The sequence below is a fragment of the Phaenicophaeus curvirostris genome, chromosome 15 (genome assembly GCF_032191515.1).
Source record: "Phaenicophaeus curvirostris isolate KB17595 chromosome 15, BPBGC_Pcur_1.0, whole genome shotgun sequence".
In the NCBI taxonomy this organism is placed as follows: Eukaryota; Metazoa; Chordata; class Aves; order Cuculiformes; family Cuculidae; genus Phaenicophaeus; species Phaenicophaeus curvirostris.
Genome location: NC_091406.1, coordinates 16,327,858 through 16,351,531, shown reverse-complemented (window position 1 = coordinate 16,351,531; position 23,674 = coordinate 16,327,858). Strand labels below are relative to the sequence as shown.

Below are 23,674 nucleotides of genomic sequence, written 5' to 3'. Positions count from 1 at the left end.
GGGCTGCTAGCACTAAGAGAGGAGCTGAAACAATCTGTGCTTGGGGAGCAAAGACAACCCAAATGGTAAAAGGCTCTGTCCTGTGCTGTTCACTGGAGAGTAGGGCTTTCTCATGAGCTGGAGGCATCCAAGTTTCTCCGGGTGTAACAGAAACCTGGGACTTGGCTACCACAAGAGACTACTGCACCCTTGGATTGTCTCAGAATTCCTAATGATCTCTAAAAATTGATAAGGTTAATGACCAAGACTAATAAGAAGCTAATGGTTAATCTGACTCATCAACAAAGCAAATCAGAATTTTTTCATTAGAAAATGAAGTTATCTGGTGAGTGAGATGGAACAATGATGAACTGACTTTCTGCACACCCACTGCCAGCAGTTGATCCTTGCTCCCTTTGACTCCAAAATCAAAGATCAGAGAAGGAATGAAACTCAACGAAACTCAACAAAAACTCAAGTTTTCCTTTCCAGTTAATCTCAAGGCATCAGACAAGCAGGTGTTGCCTGGCAGGTCTCTGCATCAGGCAGCACCTACTCTGCTTGTAAAGATTTGGTTTCCTTTCACCCCAATTTAAAAACCATGTGAGCTTTCTGCTCATGGACTAGGTAACTGAGGCTTTAACTCACACCATGGAAACTTCAAATATTAGCAGAGAGGCTTTCTGACCATGACTAGCTGTTGAAAGCTAGTGTATTATGGCATGTCATGCAAAAACCCTTTCGGCCTGGAATCCACCATAATGTCTTGCCCGTTTACCACTGTACTCAAAGCCACCTCTTCTTATTCAGCACCCGAACTCTCTGTAATCACAGTCACTAAGGGAACTGCTTATATTAACCGTGAACACTAGAAGTGATGTTCCCTTCTGCTGCCTGGGACTGGTGAAAAGCAACTATTCTACAGGTGGATTTAGAGGACCAGGAACGAAAACCTCCCTCCCTGGTCCCGGGCTGGGCAGGCACAGCCAAGCCAGGCTTACTTTACTGCTCTGGGACGGATAATGCTCCACATGATGTGGTCTCTCCATGCTAATCCCATGGCACAGATCCCTGGCAGAGCTGGCTCACATTTTGGTGAGGAACTTGAGGCTGGCATGCAACAGGGAAAGTCTGAGTCATTAACACATCATCATTGACATAACATCATCATCAAACTGTGGAATAAAGTCAGGAAAACAAGAGTTATCATTTTGATTTATCATTTACAAAAAAACTGGTCCTAAATTTTTAACTGCAGGAGCAAAAGGTCTCAGATTAGTGCAAAGAAGTTGTGACTGTGTCTTGCTGTTATCAGAAGGAAAACTCAAATTCTGTCCTGTAGTATGTATCACAGAAAATCAAGCAAGTTTTGTTCCATATATATCGATAAATCCTGGGTTACCACACTGTCTCCAAGACCTGAAACCAAACCTTCCACAGGGAGTTTAAACAACATTGACTGCAAATCATCAGTTCATCTCATTACTCTGCTAATTCTTGAAAAGAATTCATAAAGAAGCAATGGGTGTAGAAGAAAGGTGCTGTATTGGGCTGTTCTACTCCAAAACACAAAGACTGAGAACTATTCCTGACACAGCGCATGTCTCTGCTCTTTTAGCATTTGTGTAATTATAGCTGAGTCTTCTGAACATTCAATGCATCGCACAGAAAATGAGACATCCACATATTGTGGCTTAATGAAAAGAACTGAAGGAAATGTACCAAATTATTGGTTAACAGGCAGCTGCTTCATAAATGCTTTCTCCCATCTGTTTTCCCCTCCTTATATCAGCTCATTCAGCCTAATGTCTATAAAATGCTGAGCTCAATGTTTCAGACTTCTCTAAACTCTCCTGTCAGTGCTCACGGGTGGCTTCAACAACTACGTCCTGGATTTGGCAATTCCTATTGCTGCATGTTTCCTGGGCATGGCCAGGACACACGCGTTCTTGTGCAAACACAGCCCATAGTGCAGGGGTATGCTGAGAACGGGGACAGCAAACACTGCAGTCAATATCAAATAATAAAAATTTAAAAATAACATAGTTTTGAGTTAATTAAGGCCCTAATGCTAACAAACCTGTCAATACAGGGTTGGCTTCTCCCACCATTCTCTTAAGCTCCCTCATTTCTATGGAGTCACTGAGTGATTAGATAGAGCTGCGCTAAGTAAATGCCACATTCATGAATGCCTTGAACAAGTCTTCTCCTGGGAGAGTAATTAGACTAAATACTCAGTTTTGCAGGCCAATAACATACAGAAGACTCCCAGCAGCACAGTCAGAGCTGTTCTTTCTGCTCTCCTGCAAGACCTCAGGCACAGCCACCAGTGGAGGATTGCTGCCGGACACAGAGGAGTAATGATCTGATCCAATAAGATCTATTCCTTTGTACCTTTTTGAACAACACAAGTAGCAACAGATAGATGCAGCATGTGCCATATTCCAGCCTGTCCAACAGACCTGCCACAGAAGCCTTTCAGCTGCAGGAACAGCTTGGTGGTGAGAAGTCGGAGCTGAGGCTGTCTCAGAAACAAGCCTGCTCTGCTCTCCAAAGTGTTGCTACTCTCTTCTTACACCACCTACCTGCTGCCACGTATAGTATTAAGATCAACAAACATTGATTAGGGCCAAATTTTCTCAGCCACACAGATGTCAAAGGGATCAATGGATAGTGGCTACATTGGGTAAAATATCTTCTGATTGCAAGAAGGTTCCTGGAAATTATGCCCAGAGAGGCAGAATGTTGCCTAAGAAAGGGAAGACACCTCTGTTTTCCAGCAGAGCTCTACCTCTCACATGCAGGGCTACATCCTGTCCCACTCATGCTGTTTAATCTAACATGAGAGCAGACAACGGAAATCAAATCCTCCTGGCTCCCCAAGGAGCACACGAGAGCAGGTGTTTGCAGAAGTGCAAGCCTGAGAACCATCAGCTAACTCCAGCACTCCCCGCTGGGGCGCTCAGCCCAGTCATCTGGATAATATCGTTTCTAACTCCTTCCTAATTTCTAAGCTAGCAAACCTGCAGAAGCAAACAGGTGTGTGTACTTGCTTGCTCCCCCCTCCCCAGCAGAAAGAATTATATTTCTTTTCATTCCAACTACAGCTGATATCGTAAAATATTCAGCCCAAGCCATCCAGTTCTACTTTATAATTACCTGCCAAAAATCACTAAAAGATCTGATTCTGCCATCAACATGAAGCTGGCTAATCCTCTGGGAACCTCTTTTTAATTAAACATCTAATACAGTATGATAAACATTGAAAACATGCACTGCTTCTCTATTAACAATGAAGCTTGATGTCTGAAGTGCACCTAATCAATTCAAGGGTAATATTTACCATGGCAGCAAATCTTTAAGGCTTAATATTTCAGGTAAAGGTTGTTATAGCGATTCTATTAAGAGAAGGAATGAGCAAGCGCATATAGAGCACAAAATCCCAACTCGGCTTGATTGTTTACTCCAGCCTTGGGGTTCCCTGCTCAGCTACTCACAGTGACCAAGCACATAAGTTCAGCGTGCTCAGCTCTGGGCCTTGTCTTTCCTTTCCCCTCCTGGTCTGGATCAGTAGTTTTGAGTGAGAGCATCTTCCACCTCTCACACAACGTACCAGAGGGTGTGAATGCCGCATGTAAAGCAAATTAACATTCATTAAGCTCTGGCTCCGTAGCATTCCCATCTCTTTTTTCCTTTGGTCTATCTCTTACCTCCATCATGGTCTTAATAAGAGTCAATCCTGTTACTGCAACCTCAGTCTCACCAAAAGGTTGCTGTGGTCCTTCCATCATGATCGAATTGTTGTCTATTTATCTTGGAGTGCATTTCTTTCTACCTGGTAGGTCAGAAGAGCATCATAAATATTTTGACTGCAGGTATTTTACTAATGAAGTTGCTGCAAGCCATTGTTTGCAATATGTAGGGTTTCACACAGTTCCAAGGGTACCTCACAGGGAGCATCATCCTCAATGTCCAGATAAGCAGGGATATAAGGAGCCGAACCCATTTAACCTCCTCAAGCGAGATGTGAGCACAGCTCTAGGGACCTCCTCTCCACAGGCATTCCTGGCAGCATTTCTGAAACCAAATGTCCCAGAAAGAAACCAGAAGCAAAGGGTTTTAAGGATCAATCAACAAAATCACCGATGACAAGGAACAGCTACCACAATTAAGATAGATCATCTATAAGAATTGTTATATGAAAATCTTGTTTTCTGGTAAGGAACACGGTGCAGTACAAAGTCATGAATTATTTAATAGCCATGTAAACCAATCTGGTTATTACTAAAGTCAGAGATTTGAACAAATAGCAATGTTTCAGAAACTCCCTGTGTTTTGAAGGCAATTCACCCACTATAATAAAACCTACTTTTGAAAGAAGAGGATAAACAGTCTAGGCATACTGATCTGGGCTCCTTGAGAGGGGGCACATACATGGCTGTGAATGTGTTACTGTTAATCTGAAGAGGCCAAGAGAGATGGACTAAGATTAATCCTTGTCCTCTGACTAGATCCCAGCCCAGACATGGAATTAGATATTTTCCACACAAAAGCTATTTCATATACCATATTTTCCTGATGTTTTGTGATCAAGATTTTCAGGCACCTGGAGACAGGGAAATAAATGAGGCTGAGAAATCCCTTTACTCTCAGCTCCTCCAGAACAAGCTCCACAGTGAGCACTTTATAAAGTGTAGCAAAGGCAGGTGCTCGTTTTGCCAGAATAGCAAATTTCCAGGGCTTAAGCCATAGCTGCGGTGTTTAGTTATAATGTTGCATATACTTATGTAATAATATGGATCTTTTTTCACTTATCTGGAAGAATAAGTTGCAGAAACAAATACAAGCTGTCAGAAAGAAAAGGACTTTTCCCCTCTGCCCATATCTAAAGCCCCTTATTTCTGATTCAGTTCACGGGTGCGCTCATGCACGTGTCTCCTGAAATCAATGAGACCTGAACTTATAGATCCCAGTGTAAATTTATGGATTGAAGTGACTCTGAAAAAAGTGTTAGAATAACATGAGGCCAAAGGCTGCCTGATACCACATTCACATGTTTTGCTATAAACACATCAAGTAGCAAACATAGCCAGTGTCCCTAACCCAGGAAAAATAAGCGTCTGATAAAAAGACAGAAGAAATAGAAAATGTCAAAGGAAAATATATTATAATGGCATTTACAGGCATTACAAAATCTAATCCAGGTTTTGACTTTTTCACAATTTCTCCTAAGTGAGACCAAGACAGGCTGGCTTGCAAGCAAAATAGTGCTATTGAATGCATTCAGTAAGGCCATCTCAGGTCCTCGGATACAAACTGTTCACAGATGCTGTCCCTTGCTTCTCCCTGCAAAACCAAGCAAGGAAAAACAAACTTAAAAAAACCCTCAAGCCTTACCACCACGACCATAAAGTCCTATGCCTGAAATGTTATGGAAAGGGATCTGATAAACTCCCTTTTTGCCAGCCTCCCTTGGCTGAATGCTGTTGTGACACACGCTTACTAGTCAGGCTTTGGGATCTAAACTCAAAGAGCAGTTATGGCTTCTCCCTGTCTCTGACCTCCACATGATTTGCTACGGTGGTAACTTCTAATTGGTGCAACTCCATCAGTTCTTCCCAAGGCAACTATCACACAAACATGAATGTCAATGTTTCATTTGTAGCTGAAGCCTGGTTTTCTGATTCTTGAAGGAAGTTAAAAATACGGAGCACTGTACACATTTTAAGCACCACTCTTCAATCAAGTGAAATATTAAAGCCTAAACTAATTCAGTGGCAGGCAGTAAGCATTGGTGGACCCTGCCTTATCTAATTTGCTGCCATCTGCAGTAATCTCTGCTATTAATATTACCATGAAGAACATGTCAAAACCTTAAATTCATCACTTCAGCATGGTCATTCAGGGAACAAGCACCAGCAGGAGTGATTGCTCCTCTTGCTGCCTCAGCCTCCAGTCTGAATACTGAAACTCCAACTGCTGTGCAGCAGCCAACATAAAAATAACCACCCAATTGGCTGTGCCAGGTGCACGGCCATCAGAGGTTGGTGATGAATATTCAACAGAGCTCAAGGAATGCCTGGGGGTCTAAGTCTTTCCAGGAACAGCTACCCACCATCAAACTTGCATATGAAGCATCTGTGGTTCCCACTCACAGTACAGACCCAAAAGACCGAGACAAACCAATCACTGCTCCTAATCTCATGTATAATTTGCCTTTTTGGTTTGTATTAACAAAAACAGTTAGAAAGTGAATGGACCGAGGGGTTGTCAAACTCACAAGGCAGTGAATTGCTGCTTCCCTAGGGCACCTTTTATCCACTAGAGTCACCTGGCGTCACAAGGCTCACACAACTGGGAAAGAACAAGGAACGGAGAAGGCACAGGTCAGAAATGGTGGTGCAGAAGCAGCTAGTTTAAAGAAGGTCTTGCTGGCTACAGCCTCATGAGACCAGATCTAGGTCTTAGGGCAGCTTGGCTGGCCGGGCCTCTCTTTGCACCCAGGCTGCAAAACTAAAGTTGCTGGTTCAGGCAGAGTAAACTGGGAGGCAGATGGAGGGCAGGCATACGTTGTGTCAGGGAGCCATCCCTGCCCTGGCTTTAGTCTGGATGGATGAGGATGAGGATGCCAGGTGCCACTGCATGCTGCAAGAGTTTTCCAGGCCCCCCCCGACACTGTCACCACACCACCACATGCAATTCCTCTGCTCTTGCTGGAGTCACGCTAACAAGACTGTCTGCACACACCATAATAACCTCTATTTGCTCTGCAGACACACTGACAGTTTGTTTCAAATCAGACACTTAGGCCTTACCCCACACCTTTATAAGGAGTAAACTGTTCTCTATGTTCTGACATCTCCTCTCAGTTCCCACAAAGTATCCTTTTCATCTGATCTAATTTAATCTTTCAATTCCTTATTGAATTCCCTGATCTAATAAGATAGCAGCACCTTATCATAGAATCATAGAATAACCAGGTTGGAAGAGACCCACCGGATCATCGAGTCCAACCATTCCTATCAAACACTAAACCATGTCCCTCAGCACCTCATCCACCCGTGCCTTAAACACCTTCAGGGAAGGTGACCCAACCCCCTCCCTGGGTAGCCTGTTCCAGTGCCCAATGACCCTTTCTGTGAAAAATCTTTTCCTAACGTCCAACCTAAATCTCCCCTGGCGGAGCTTGAGGCCATTCCCTCTTGTCCTGTCCCCTGTCACTTGGGAGAAGAGGCCAGCTCCCTCCTCTCCACAACCTCCTTTCAGGGAGTTGTAGAGAGCAATGAGGTCTCCCCTCAGCCTCCTCTTCTCCAGGATAAACACCCCCAGCTCTCTCAGCCGTTCCTCATAAGGCCTGTTCTCCAGCCCTTTCACCAGCTTTGTTGCTCTTCTCTGGACTCGCTCCAAAGCCTCAACATCCTTCTTGTGGTGAGGGGCCCAGAACTGAACACAGGATTCGAGGAGCGGTCTCACCAGTGCCGAGTACAGAGGGAGAAGAACCTCCCTGGACCTGCTGGTCACGCCGTTTCTGATCCAAGCCAAGATGCCATTGGCCTTCTTGGCCACCTGGGCCACTGCTGGCTCATGTTCAGTCGCTGTCAACCAACACCCCCAGGTCCCTCTCCTCCAGGCAGCTTTCTAGACAGACTTCTCCTAGTCTGTAGCACTGCATAGGGTTGTTGTGCCCCAAGTGCAGGACCCGGCACTTGGCCTTGTTAAACCTCATGCCATTGGACTCAGCCCAGTGGTCCAGCCTGTTCAGATCCCTTTGGAGCCTCCCTGCCCTCCAGCAGATCAACACTTCCACCCAGCTTAGTGTCGTTTGGAAACTTGCTAAGGGTGCACTCAATGCCTTCATCCAGGTCATTGATAAAGACATTGAACAGGGGACACGATTTGGTAGTAGACAGGTACGGTTGGAGTTGATGATCTCTTAAGGTCTTTTCCAACCTAATGCTTCTATGATTCTAACAGGGCTGGACCCAGCACTGAGCCCTGGGGGACCCCACTTGTCACTGGCCTCCAGCTGGATTTAACACCATTTCCCACCACTCTCTGGGCCCTCCAGCCAACCAGTTTTCCACCCAGAAGCAGAGAGGAGCAAATGTCAGCTAAACAACGTTGCTATTATATCAAGGAGAACTGAAGCATGGAGAAAATACTTAAAGATGACAAGAAGAATACATTTCTAGCTATCTCTGCAGCAGAGTTGCACACTGTTCGTCACAAATCTTGGACGGCGTGCCCCGTGCTGGGGCAGAGGGAGGACTTTTTCCTCAATCAGTTGTAATCAGAAGCATCCCCTGCTGACTCGTGCACTAACGCTGACAAATGGTATGCGATGCTCTTAAGTACTAAGATAGGTAGTGTAGGGCTGGAACAAGGGATAGAAAATCCAGTTTAGCATCATTCAGCTGCTTTTGAATATAATCCAAGAGAAATAAACTATTGCTTATCTCCTGGAGAAACCGCAACACAGGGCACTAACCCTACCTTTATCAGAGTGATTAGACAACTTAAGAAAACTCCCAGCAGAATCCCAGCTACATTTACCTGACATCTAAAGGCCCTTATAAATTGTACTTCATGTTCACTGTCACCTTAATACTTTTTACTCTCGTTAGTTATAGTCCCTGATTTGTTGTTGTTACTTCAACTAACAAATGGTACAAAGGACTTTAACCCTTCAGCCAAAGCTGCAAACCATTCACACGCAGTTTTGAGACAAGATTTACATAGCAGAGTGACAAAACACTGATCTGCTAGAAGATGAGATATTGGGAGGGAGGGAGAGCCAGCAGTGCCTGGGCAACTGTTAACCCTGTTGATGTCCACGATGCAGCTCAGCTTCAACTGTCAACCCCAAATCTTGTGTTTTATTGACAGGATTTGGTCCCGCTAGAGCCAATACAGAGCCTGATTGCTACTAAAGGAAGATCTTAAAGTTTTATGTAAAGCCAAGGGTGAACTCTTACAGGACACACAATAAGGTGACCACCAAGCACTCAAATCTGACTGGACATCACTGCCTACATGCCACAAAGCACACACACCCCACCAGAAAATGTTAAGAGAAATTAAAAAAAAAAAAACAACTATGTTTCATAGCTATCTGCTGCGCTTTGACGTTTTCTATTATAATCTTTTTGGATTTGTTTTGTTTTTTACCGAGGAGAAGATAACTGAGGTTATCTGAGATCTGTATTCAGAAGAAGTTGAGAGACTGTAGCACTGCACAGTGAGCAGCCTATGTACCTCCTAGCAGCCATCCCCCAGTACAGCCTTTCTCCGATCTAAGTAATTGCCATAAATTTTACTTTTTTTTTTTTTATTCAATCCTTTCTGTGACATGCAATGCACTTATCTTGCTGGTGGAATCAGCAGCTCGGGGCTACCACCCTCTATTACACCCTGTAGGGCTGTCATCAATATGGGGTTTAGGTAGGCAGGTAGGCTGCGGACTTGAGCAAGCCAGCCACGTGCCCAAGGAAGGGCAACGTTTGACCCTCTCATTATTGTTTCATATTCTCTTATGCAGCAAGTATCAAACAGCAATTCACTGGAGGAAGGACAATCATTTTTCAGATACCACATGAAAGAAATACCAGTCTGGTCTGCACAAGATTATGTGGTACAATATGTAATACATTGCTAGCAAGTTATGACATTGATTCATTCCGTGTATTGAATTTGTTCACAGTAATGAATGTATTACTTGTTCCCTGAAGGCCTCAGTCTTTTCTCTCACCTTTACTGATGAATGGTTTATAACTTTGAAAGTATTTGCAAAAACTGATTAATGAAACTTATTTTCTAGTCTTAAAAACAGTGTAAGCAATTAGGGTTTGTACAGCAAGCCCCTGCCTAGCCGGGAGTAAAACTGCTGGAACTGGGTAGCATTATCTGATACATTAGCCTATATTTCAGCACAGAAAACAGTAAAAGGTTGCATCAACACGGAACTGAAGCATATTCATCTCTCTGAAATAACTCTGTAAAATATGGAGGATGGGCTAAGAAGAATTAATGGCTGCTGCAAAAGCTCTTTATAATCTTTACAAGAACTGCATGGAAATAACCGGGAAAGGGTGATTCTTAATCAAAAGCAATGGCATAATTCTTGGCTTCTGCAAGACAACCAAAGAATTAATAAAAACTTGTAGCTGTAGGGGAGGGAGGACAAAGGAAGGTCAGCAACAATCTTAACTTTCTTGTGCTCTATATATACTAGAAAAACTCTTATTCTAAAGATATTTTGATTGCAGATGCATCCAAATCCCAATGGGGCAAATTAGTCATTAGCATGGTTCATTTTGTGTTACTAGAATTACATGACCACCATGTCTCTGGCAAAACAAAATAATTAGAGGATAATCTTCATATCGATAAAAATATTTGACACTTTTGCATTCGGTAAAAACCTGGCTACCTGAAATCTCACCTCAAGCACTGGTATGCAGGTCCTACTTCAATATGTGCTGTTTTCAAGAAATCTAACATTATTTACTGACAATGAGTTGTAAGGTTAGAAAAACGTTTTCCAAATGAGCAAGTTTTCTGAGGTCCAGAGCTTTGTCTCTTACCAGGCTGTAACCACATCCATTTTTCTAGTTTACAAGCTACTAAATTACTAGGAAAAGTGATGAACCTTAGCCAGAGAGAAGCAACAGCATCACCCTCGGCATGCAGAAACCCTACACACTGAGATGTGGAGTCCAGAAAAGAAGTGACTGCAGTCAAGGCAGTGGGTAAAGATGGCTGGAACATGCTACAGCAGAGGTGAAGATCTTCACCAGAGAAAGTTAAAGATGCCGAAGAGAAATGGCAGAGCTGAGCTGAAAGAAGAAGTAAGGAGCAGGAGGATGGCCTGGAGAGTTCCTGCTCATGCACAGGAGCCCTTGTTTGATCATCTGGTGTTGTGTTTGCCACATAGTCAGCTCAGGGCACAGGTACATGGCCTGACAATTTGCTATCAGCACTGTAGTGCAAGTTGCAACGCAAGTCAACAGGAATGACATATTGTAATGTGTGCAGTGGAAGTCAAGGCAATTAATTTAAATTAAAAAAATAGTTTAAGACTAAGGTAGAAACTAGAGCTTGAAATTGCCTTTACTTCTCCCCAACATATATATCTAAGGGCTCCCCTCTCAGTGCACACCATGGTTTTTAAGATGCTCCTCCAAAGATTGAGGCATATACAAGGACCAGGGGAGAGCCAACTGTAATAATAAGTGGAACTATTGTTGGGGTACACAGATCACAAGACTTCCATATGATTTTCTTGTCTCATACTCACAGGGATGCACTAATCACAATGATAAAACAGTCCAGGAAATGTCTTAAAATCAATAGCTGCAGGGTCTTTGGGACAACTGCATCCTTTCGACTAAAATAGCTGCTTCTAATTCAGATAAAAGAAAGCATTTTTTTTCATCTTTTGAGAACTGAGATCAGTTTGAGCATTTAAACAGATACTGTAAGAAAAATCCATTCTGTGAATCTAACTTTGCACATACAGAATGTGTTTCTGAAGAGAAACGGGTGCTTGTGACACACCTTCGTGCTCCAGGTCTAACTGTGAAATCACTTCCCACTTCCCTAAAACAGTTGCTAAATATAACAAATCAAATGCAAGAGAACCAATGCTTTAAACAGATGCAGAATGACATAGTACTGAGTAATCAGCATGGTTCTAAGCAAAATCTACCTTAAAGCATTAGTGAAGTGTTCAATATAAATGAAAACACACTCTCTGTGTTTTACTAAAATCTCATGCTTAACCAATATCTTCTTTTAACTTCTAAAGATACGCAAGTCAAGTTGTGGTGAGTTTTTTTTCCAAAGCCTCTCAAAGCTTACACACCTTCATACTGAGTTGTAGTTCATTTTGCTTGAATTTTTTTGTGATTTGAGTTAGAAACTTAACACGGCCCAGCTGAATAATGTCAGATTTTGAATAAGTCAGCAAGCAATCACCAGTTGAACAAATAATTGAGACTCAGTGGCTTCCGGAAAGAGCTAGTTTTCCTAAACACACATGAGAGAGCTGCCTGCCACTCTGGCACACGGCTCTGGAGTTCAACTAACAGCTACCTCAGTTACTGAACGAGGTCCTAAGCAAGTCAGTCTACCTCACATTTCCAATGACAAAAAGAAATGGGTTTGATTTGAATTACTAGTTCCTCAGGAGCTCTGTCTAAAATAGAGCTCTTCTCTACTGGCCACAAAAGAAGGATCGGAAGTAAAAGCAATGGTTGTGCTTTAGTAAGAAGCAAAGAAGCTCCCTTAGGGACAGGGAGATGCATTTCCTTACTTACCAACCACTGGTTGCACAGACCGGAGCCACAAACATCCTCTATCACATCTTTTTTTTTTTTTTGTTTGCAGTTCATTTTTCATATTTTTTGCCCATAAAAAGATTAGGCATCAAATCTAAAGAACAGTCAGTGAAGAGCAATAAGCAATTTATCCCATTTTCTCTTTGATGGACAGACTGTCCTTTGGAGAGATGAATCACTCCCCATTGACTGTAACTGGGCCCTAGGGTAAAAGCTAACCTAAGCATCTACCTTTCAGCCAGCTGGAGGTAGAGGAAATGAATCATATTGTGGGTACTTATACAAATACTACAGAAATAAAAAAAAGGAAAAGAACCAAACGGCTGCCATTTAGAGGTAATAATCATTTGGGGGCTGCTGCAGCTGCACACTTTATGCTCAAGTGATAGACACTCATCTGAAATTAGTACCTAACATACAAATACAAGCCTGAATAGATAATACCTCCTAGATGCTACAGACAGTATGAGTTTGTTCCAGCAGAGTAATTCTTGTCTAAAGCCATGTTCAAATAGGGTCAGGAGATGAAAAAGCCTCAAAGCCTATATTTGAAGGGCACTTATTGTAAAATACAGGAATGGTATGGATGCAGTCAAGTGCAACAGCCCTCTGTATTTTAGATTTTCCGAGGGATTGATTCCCAGGTTTGCTGGCATATCCATCACTAAATGGGCAGCCTTAGGAAGTGTATGCAGGGGGAGACCCTTGCAGCTGGGAAAAGCTGAGTTGGGCAGAGTACCCCAACTTCCACTGCTGTGCTGATGGTAACTGGGCTATAAGAGGCACCTGGAAAGAGTCACCTATGCTCATTTCACCATTCTAACATGTAATGAGAGTTGATAAAACGAGGTATGAAAGGGATGTAAACAAAATCACAAACAAAACAAACTGGAAACTACAGTAAGACTGAATTGAATTGACCACTGCTTGGATAAGTGAAAATTAGGCCCAACTGCCATTCAAAATAATGAAAAAAAGGCTATTTTATCCATCCGTTTTTTTCAGAATTATTGCAGTAAAATAGAACATTAAATACCTCCCCAAAAGCAGAGAGTAGCTTTTCCTTCTCTATCCTGCAGTCTCTTTGTCCTGAACAAGCTCAATCTCATCGTCTGCTCATGCTTAGGAAGGCTGATAAGAACCAGGAAACAAACCAAAGCACAGAGAAAGGGTTGTTGCAGCTGACCTAGTCCACAGTCTACTGGCTTCTGATGATCTTTCACCACTGGAAATTTGAAAGCATCTATATAGACTCCAGTTTACTCTGTCTCCTCTGCAGCTGCTCTTCCAGATCATCAGAAGCAGGAAGATAAGCACTGTTCTTGGTCATCTAAAAAGTCAGGTATAGAATCAAACCTTTCTGCATAATGAAAACAGCAGCTGAGCAAAACAGTCAGGAGGCAACTCATGGCTCATGTCAAGCATAGAAGAAAAGCTGCCTTGTCAATGTCAGTCTATGTAGCTCAGATGATCTGTTATTTAGTGGTTCAAACAGCATTTAAGTACCAAGCAGTTCTGCAAGAAAGGCTTCCTGGCTCCCAAATAACTTGACTTTAAAGAAATGCAGATGCAAACCACATTTAAATGAGAGGAAACCTTGATTTTAGATCTAAATTTGTTCCTGATAAGGTATTTTCAACTCATTATCTAGATTGTGATGTGGGTTTTGAGTTTTACATTGATACAAATGGTAACTAAGGCACAGGAGAAATAACTTAAGAATTCACAGCAGGTCAGCTTTTCAGACTACAGCTTGTTTAGCAATTACACAACATACGAAACTACAGGAATTAAAATCAGCAGCACCTCTTGGAGTCCTATGCAAAAGCCCCTAAATCCAAGTCATTAAAATGACAAGTCAAATAGGATTAAACAAGATTCATGTCTGTTTTGCACTGATTACAAGCTCACACCATCACTAACAGGGTGTTTTACTGATTGACTGCGTACAAAATAAGGATGTTCAGGACTGACCCGATTCTCCTTGTTGACATACCTGTTACGATGCTTCATTACCACCCACAACCTTCCACACACACACATTTGGATGCACTAAAGAAAGTCGAGTTTCAGAAAAGAGAGATTCTAACGTAAGAACTAAAGGGTTTCATTCTTTGCTTGCTTCCAAAACATAACAGTAAATTATTTATAGGAAACAACTCTGCAGGCCTGGGCCAGATTACATCGCCTTTACCAGCAATGACAAACAAGTCCTGGAGCAGACACGTGACACATCTCACCTGACCAGGGAAAAAAATGTAGGCTGTGAAATTCTGCACCCAAGCCCTGGCTATCACAGGTCAAGACAAAGATGAGAAGCAGCTAATCCCATCCATTTACAGCTTTCCACAATGAAAACTCCACACCAGTTGCTGCTAATAGGGCAAATGCTGGCATTCCAGGTGACTGTCTGTAATATTTATTAAACAGTCTGGAACACAATAAGTATCTGCACATTCTTTGGTGTTGGTTTTTTTCTCAGAACCTCTCCATAAACTGAACGTGCTATTTTTAAATTGCCATCAACCCTTGAATATTTTAGTACGTAGTATAAAAGTTTTAAACTCCTTTGGTTAGCAGCATTTAGATACCTGAGGCATTTCCCTTATTCAGTTTTGTAACTCAGCGTCCTGGACCCCACACAAGAATAGGAACACTGATGCACTCAGCGTTCCTTCTCACTCACAACCATTTGCCCTAAACACAGAAGCACAACTTTTGTGCACATCCACACAGGCATATAAATCTTAGTCTGCTCTGCAGTTGCGATTTTTCAAAGCTTCAGCCTGTAGGTGGAATGATATTTCATCTACCGGGCTTGCAAGCCATCTGTTTACACAGAACAGTGTTTGACTCTACCTCTGTGAATGGAAAGGCTTTTGTAGATGAATATATTACATACATATATATACACATAACCTCAAGCTACAGAGCACACGTGTTTATCATCATTTCAAAATTAATCCAATGACATACATAAAATCCTGTAGCTTTATGCTAACACATAACACAAAAGCATCAATGTCATAAGTGATCCTACTTAGCGGGTTTTCATTTTCTTCAAGGCTTTGGAAAAAGTTTTCTGGTGTCAACAGCTTTATTTACAGTTACAAGAGCAAAAAAGCATATGCTGACTTTTGACAGATGCATTCTGAAAAGATGAAGGCACAGGGAGGCACAAGCGTAACACAGCCACAGGGAAAGACCTGTTTTGCTGTTTTTATGAGGTACCCGTTCTCGAGAATGAGGGAGTTTCAGAGCTTTGTACAAAAGGCTTGTAGCCAACAGAATCTGAAAATTCCATTAAAGCCTTCCATTTTCACCACAGCAAAAGCGGCAGGAAAGATGTTCAACAAGGAGGCTGGTGAACAGTTTGCGTTAGTGCTTATTCTGCACAGAAACTCTGTTCTCTTAAGGAAGCAAAAGGTAAAGGGAGATACTTTTTTTCCAGATATTAATCTTTGATGCCACCATAGACATTATACCAGAGCTGGGGTTATACAGATCTCTAGGAATTCATTCTGAGTACACCTATGGACTGACTTCTTTCCTAAGCCCATAGGTCAGCTGTCATCTTTGTGCACTGCTGAACTAACCTGACACAAATGAATCCACCACCATGGACTATTTTTCCGTAATCTGGAATCACAGTTTATGTTTCTAATGGACTTGCAGATAATAGGCAGAAGCCTGTAATAGTCACTGCTGAACACATTACTTGGGTAAAAAACTTAAAACAATTTAATATACACGACCCTTTTTTATTCCCAAATAGTCCTCATTAACCAGAAATTAACCATGTCATCCTTTCTGAACCATCCTACTCTGTGTTACGGAGAAGAAAACAGACTAACATTTGTGTATATTCAGGTCCTGAAGAGGCATATTGGCATCTGCTTGGATTTTAGGATATGCCAGAACTAGTTAGGTGTTTAAATGAGATAAAAGGAAACAGAAACAGCTCAAATACTTTTAGGGGGAAAAAGCCTCCACACTCCTCGTCCAGTACATGACTATCTCTAGAAAAGCATTTCAGATGTAAATGCCTTTGATCATCCAGACCTCAAAGGGCTTGTCCATGCTCACAGAGGGCTCTGCAGCTCCACAGGGATCAAAGCCTCCATGCCCAGCTGTCCAAGCTCACCGATTCCCAGCCATAGCCCCACGGCTCTCCTGGGACACATCAACCCGAGCCAAACCAATCTGCCTGAAATCAGGGTGATGCTTGTGGGAGCAGAGATAACTGAGGAGAGACAAAAGGATGTTTTCCACCAGGGACCTTTAAATTAAGATCAGAGTTTCCACAAGCAGCAAATCTGCTCTAGAGTATGTCCCAGCTGCTATTTTTCTTGAGAAAATATGAAAAGGAGAAAGGCAGCCAGCCAGCGTAGCCTTTTATCATCGCCATGGCAACGGCTGTACACAGTAGGACGTTGGGGATAACACCAGAGGGAATCCTTGCCTGGAAAGATTAATTAGTTGGCTCTGACATGGGATGTTACCTGCCTCTTTCAACCCCCAGCCCCAAAGACAAGCAGGGGCTCTCACTGGAGACCCCTGACAAAGTTACTGTCTCGCAACATTCAGCTGCACTGGGCTGGAGCTGCCATCAGTCACAACTGCCATAGAATAATTTGCTATAAATTGAGCAACTGCCCACAGCACAACTGCACTATTTTACTTTATTTTTGTCAAGCTGACATATTCGGGAGCATTTATTTTTCTAGAGATGAGGTTCTGGCAAAGTATCCAAAATAAGTTATTGAGTTTCTGCTAGTGAAAGCGTTGATTTGCAGCCCAGCTTTTCTCTGCGAAGGGCTGAGTCTAGCTTGGAATTTGGAAGAGAGATAATAATTCACCATGGGGACTGAGAACTTTAGTTTTATTTTCTAAAAGCAGTGGCCGTGGGCTACCAAGCTTCCCACAGACAAGGTGTTACCCAGGTCCTCCCTTGCTCCAGGCAGCAATGCAGCACTGAACACTGCACAGTGAGCACAGATCCATCCACTGCTGTGCTGGGAACCCAAGTGCATCCTGCTCAATGGACTGAGGTAGCTTTTCCCCTTCATAAGCGCACACAGTAAGAAAAGAAGTCAGTCATTTATCTTGAGGAGGGCGGAATCCAAACGGAATCTCCAATCCTAATGCAAAAGTATCAGGCTATTGTGAGTTAATTATCTCCTTAGAGAAAGGTGATGGAAGAGAACTCTGCAAGAGCGCTCCTGCATTTTGCATCCAACTGTGAACCAGTCACTTTATTTCAGCAGGTGACAAATCCCACAGCAAGACAAACTGGAAGCACAGAGCATTTTTCCACTTCACTTCAGATATGTCCACTACAGCTGTGTGCTTCGTCGTCCTCCTCCTCCTGGGGCTGTTAGGGGATCACCATCACACACCAAATGCAGCCACTCGCAAACAACCAGGGCAAACTCCTCCCTGCAACCTGTGCTCCCTGTAGCACCCTAATCTAGATCTGTTGAGGCAAAATTATCTGATTATCAAAAACAAATTAAGGTGAACATCAATTTAAAGACCAACAGGGTAAATTGGACAGGATGGAAACCATGGAGGTTGTCAGCATCGAGGTATGTGAAACACTGCAATATTGAGGTGGCTCGCTTAACACAAGTGGTTGAAGAGCAGGTGAAGCAACTTGAGTAGGGAATTACTGTGTCTAAGAAGGGAAGAGTCACACAACCACCAATGAAGACTTATTGAGTGCTGACTGCCCGTGATAGAGAAAAGCTCCCCAAATAATTCACTTAAGTCTTTTTTGATCTCACAATAGCTTTCAGCAAGTTCTTCTGAAATATTTCCTATTGACTAGCTTCATTTTTACCACAAACACTTACAGAATAGAAATGAAGAGCATTTAATTTTGTCAGTGTATATAATCATGACAGCTAGACTTTCATTCTTGGTTGGCCCCGAGCCCCAGATTCACAACTGTGCTTGAAAATCAACCCAGGTTGTAGCCTGGCCACCTTCTGTCCATGGCTGGTTGCAGGCTACACCCCTGATTCCACTCTTGCTTCAGGAATTCTTCAATCACAGCTAAAAATGTAATACTCTGGGCTGGGGGTGGGGGTGGAGGAAAGGTTCTGTAAAGTTTTCTTCACTGTTTACTTGTTCCAGTTGTCTGTACATAATTTGAAAATAAAGGAAAAGTAACCTTGCTCTGGAAATAGAAATAATGAAGATTTGTTAAAAATAATCCATATCCCAAGACAATCAGAAGTAGCAGCTTTGAAGTAATAGGTGGATGCTTTGAAGTAATAGGTGGATGCTTTGATGATAGCCAGATTTTGGTAGCAGAAAGTAAAAAAAATGCTTTGCTCTTCAAAGTGTAAACTTGAAATTTAATGCCAAAAGAATTGAATATGCTGAGCTTTCTTTACTGGACAGATTAAAGTCTCCACTCAAACAAAGAAATGAATGTTCAAGAAACCATCCTTTAAGCAAACATCTAATTGTTTCTGTAGTTAAAGTAAACAAATTGCAGTATATTTTAACCTCTCCTATATTCAAAACATACTCAAATGGTTTCAAGAGGGTGTAGGTGGTAAACATTAAGCTTATGAGTTGAGCACCTAATCCTCTAGCAGAGGGGCTGAGCACATGTGCTGCCTCATACACTGTGCAGGAAACCCCTTGCAGCCTTCTGAAAAGTGTGTTACGCATACAAGACAGAAAATTAATTTTGAGCTGATGAAAACTCAATCCCAGCCTGGGAAGACTCTGAGATGGCTTCAGAGTTAACCAAGATGGAGGCTTTTGTGCACTTTCCTTCTCCGACGCTACAAGCAGCAGGCATCTCCAAACCCCCTATTTTAGCATGTGGCAGCAAGCAGACTCTGTATTTTGCCGTGACTGTGACAGACAGTGAATTACTGAGACAGTCACTCTTTGGCTTCAGTTACATTCTTCCTCACAAAGTGTCTCCCTTTAGTGCCAGCAAAGAAAACCCTTGGTTAATTAGCAGCTCTGCAAGCCATAAGCCTTTTGAAAACACGCCAACAGACTATTATCATTACACTGAATTTTCAAAAATACACTACTTATGGTAGATTCTTAATTCTAGAGCATTCTTGTTGGCACGTACTAGGAAATACCTTTTTAAATAGATGCTCTGGAGCACCTCAGGCATTCAGGTACTTCTGCCTGGGGGTCTGTAACAGGCTGGGAAAGGGGAGAAGTGCTACACACAGGAAACTCGGGCACAAAACACTCAGAGCACTGTCTCCCTGGGGGAGGAGATCATTCAGAAATGATGTCTCCTCTCTCAATATTTTTCACATACGTCACTGAGTAGGAAAAAGGAAATAGAGTGAGAGTACTTTTTTGGTTTGACTAATACTGATTTTAAGAAAAAGTCTAAATGCACCTTTCTAAAAGTGGTATTCGTAACCTTTCAAGAATCCTAAAACATGCAATACATCATCATTGCATATAGATTTCATATATAATATAGATACAGTTCTCTAAACTCAAATGGGATCATCTCAGGGCAACACAAAGGTTAGAGGCTAGATGCACCCGGTCAGGTTCAGGCCAGTCCTACCTGCCTGGGCTGTGGCAAAATAGGAAGAACAGCAGCAGGAGCAAGCAAATGCTGCCAAGGACAGAGGTTTGGGAGGCAAGGGGGAAAAGGACTCAAAACTTGATCTGGCTTTATTTTTCTTCTTGGTAGAATACCTTTTTCCCTGCTGGCTTAGATACAACAAGCCTGCCATTGAGAGAAGGCACCCTGAGCAACCGATAGCAAATGCAGTGGTCCTGAACGGAGACATCGTCCCAGATGAGCCATGAGGGAGATCAGCACTGTGGCAACATGCATTTTCTATATCTGAATGCACCGCGTACCCCATGCTTTGTACTAGAGAATGTCTAAAGAAGGGTCATTGGGCACTGGGACAGGCTGCCCAGGGAGGTGGTTGATTCACCTTCCCTGGAGGTGTTTAAAAGACGGGTGGATGAAGTGCTGAGGGACATGGTTTAGTGTTTGATAGGAATGGTTGGACTTGATGATCTGGTGGGTCTCTTCCAACCTGATGATTCTATGATTCTATATAACGCATATATGTACCCAAAAGTTGAAGCAACGCAACAGGCAACAGGTAATCTAGTGCCTTGTACAGTGCCTGTTAGCAGCAAGGTGTATACATCTCAGTTTAAGGATGGCAAATGAGAACATGATAGATGTACAAGCCTGGAGGTGCAGTCACCAACTATTTAAAACATGCAGCTGTGTGGGGACAGGGACACACATCAGCTACAGGCATCAGTAAACTCCAGCAGCAGCAAAGGGCAACACAACACGGTTCTCCCAGTGCCGCTGGCGGGCTGACCCCTGCCCAGCTCCCACGCTGCTCCTCGTCCTTGTCACGCTCTCCTCTGCCTGCTTCCCATGTGCTCCTGCATCCATCAGGAAACAGGACAAGGTCTAACCAATATTAATGCATTAAAGACTGATGTTGTTTCTGGCTACATCATTATTCTTAACCACAGTCTTTTCTAGATACAAATCACACTTTTCCTAGGCTTACAAGCTCAGTCAATGCTAAAGATCAAATATCTGCCTGGCACATGTTAGAGCTCTGACAGGTCTATTTATAACCTCACGAACAAACTATCACCTAAAAGTCTTTGCCAGTGTTAATCAAGCTATTTGCTAGCCTTGGGTATTTAAACATAATTAGAATTCTTCCTAAAGCTGCAGCTAGTGTGAACCTCATTGTATCATCTCTATGTGGAAAGTATAATAATAGTATTTAAAATGAAGCATAAGAAATCTTGAATACAGTAAAAAAAAAAAAAATAGAAAAAAGAAGGCCAATGCAGATTGAAAGTCTCCCAAATCAAGACAGAATGCCAGTAAATGAAATATTCTGTGATTTAGTTTCAGACCACAATTCTGAATCCTACGTGAGTCTGTATCATCACATGGAAAAAGGGGTTGGAGGAGTAGCAAGGACTTGCATTCACTTTACAACTCAGTAAACATGACTGAAAAGATCCCTAGGCAGCAGCAAGGGGCAGGTGTCTGAAGTGGAAAATGCATGTTGGTATAACAGCACCTGCAAAGGATTCACTGCCCAGTATCACTGCCACCTTCCCACTGCAAAAGGAGAAAACAAACAGGAATTTCCCTTGCCTTTCAGCTAGAATTCAGGATCCTGAAAAGGAAACTCATAATGAAGTTGACCTGGGCCCTCAGACAGAACACGATAAATCAAGTAAAAAACCAGAAAAAAAGCAAGATGTGAGCCATGTAAGGTGATACATCTCAAACCCAATTGTTATTTCCCAAGATATCATACAAACCAAAATCTAATCAGTAGCATAACAAGACAGATATTTACAGAAATATATCTCATTTCTAGCCCTGCACAGTTGCCAACCAGCACAGCGCTTAGAGAAGCACTGATGAGAACACATTCAAGTTTTAGTTTTGACCCTGTTGCAGCCTCTTAAATGTTCCAGAGAGCAAGACACATTCTTCCAGCATTAGAAACACCCCCAAAAATGATTTGGCTTTTTTTCTTCTTTTTTAAAATAATCAATGCAAATTCTTTCAAAAAAAATCTATTTAAGGACTCCAGTGCTGTCTTGTAAAGCTTGATAACTTAGCAGAGTGGGGAAAATCCGGTTCATGTAAGCTCACAGAAAGACTCCTTTTGGCTTCAGTAGGTTGGACCCAATCCCTTAAATAAATAAGCAGTAGCACCATTTAATTATAGAATCAAAAAAATAACACACAGGAAAGGGGAACAGACTGCCTGGAATGTAATTAAAATAAATTCAATTCAGCAAATTAAAAAAAGGGATGACTTTTTATGGAATAGCGAGGGACTGAGTGCCTATTTTTGGTGGGAGGATTAATTTGCCCATTTGTTTGTTCTGTGTAACGGTTGACTTTCCATTAGCAGCCACCTCCTGTTTTATTTCAAAGGGTTGCTACCATCTAATCAGACTGTAAAATGTTCCCCAGCCCAGGACGGAGGTGTGATTACAACCGCCGAATTGCTCTGAATTACATCTTTATGACTCTGGCAAGCTAAACTGTGGTTCACGGAGCAAAGAGAATTCAAAACTGTTTCAGTCTGTTCTTTGCTTCATATAAAGTTCAGAAGAATCTGAATTACTGCACCAGACATGAATGTTAATAGACCAGTGTTGAACTGTTGCATGCTGGTGGTGACACACTGCGCTACAGCAAAACCTGCTACACTTGAGCATAACTAAGAAAGATAAACCTGAAGCTACACAGAAGCGTGCCGCTCTTTTTATTTGTGGCTTAGGTAGCAAAGTACCTGAAAGTGGGTCTGTCCCCTCTGGTACTGCAGCCTTTCCTGAGCTCCTCCTGGCTTTCATCCTAGGTCAGCCTCCTGGGACATTCAAGGAAGACCAAGGGGTTTGGCCCGGGTCTCTTGCATATATCAGGTGTGACTTTCGTGTTTTCAAGGAAGCCTCTGAGGTGGAGATGTGCTCCCTAGTGTAGGAGCTTGGCTGGCATGCTGTCATGGGCACCAGCTTGCACTCCTACATCCTAAGCTGAAGCAGCTCTGCACTTTGCTCTCACACCCTGAGCATCCCAAAGCGGAGCCACACAGCTAACGGCCAGTTGTGAAATGTAGCATAAGTGACTTAGGAGCCATCAAAACATCAGACAGAGGGTGAGGCAGCCCCCATTTCCCAATGCAGGTGTTGCTTACCTGAGCAAAAATCCTCCTGTCTCTTTGCTCAAATGTCATATCATCCAGCACTTGCTGCCTACCTCATACAGGCAGTACAAGGTGTCCTAGCACACCAGCCCCAGTCCATGCCCTCAGGTCACACTTCCTACATATCACGATAATAAACATGATCCTGTCACTTAAGTCAACATGAGCTTCTAACCTGGCTGGACAATAACTACCATGCTGCTTCCAGATCCATGCTGTTAAGCATAGATTCTTGCAACGTCCCCAAAGCTTCTTCATATCCCTAAGAGGGAAAACAGTACCCATTTCCTTACAAGTGGCCTAGACTTCATTGTAATTCTTAAAGTTATTCAAAGGCTGCCTATGACAGCAGCATCATAAACTGTCACTCAGTGGTGCATCCTTCTGGAGAACAGGCTACAACCTCTGCTACAGAGTTCTTGTTAAATCACTAACTGCAGAAACAGACACTAATTGTGCGTTCTTCATTCAGTGCTCAGCACGAGAGGCTGAGATTTTGTAAAATGTTGAGTACTCAACAGCTTCAGCTGAAGTCTCTGAGCTGTGCTTTGATCCTGTAAAGCACTCCAAGAAATGGAACAACTTGAAAAGTGAGGCCATGGGTATTCCCACGGTGCGGCTGAGCCCTGC

The 23,674-nt window shown here is 42.7% G+C and overlaps 1 protein-coding gene across 4 annotated transcripts in view; it reads right to left on the bottom strand.

The window, feature by feature from the left end:
* Window positions 1-23,674, bottom strand: part of KCNIP1 (potassium voltage-gated channel interacting protein 1) — a 401,769-nt gene that overhangs the window by 205,639 nt on the left and 172,456 nt on the right. The window lies entirely within an intron of this gene.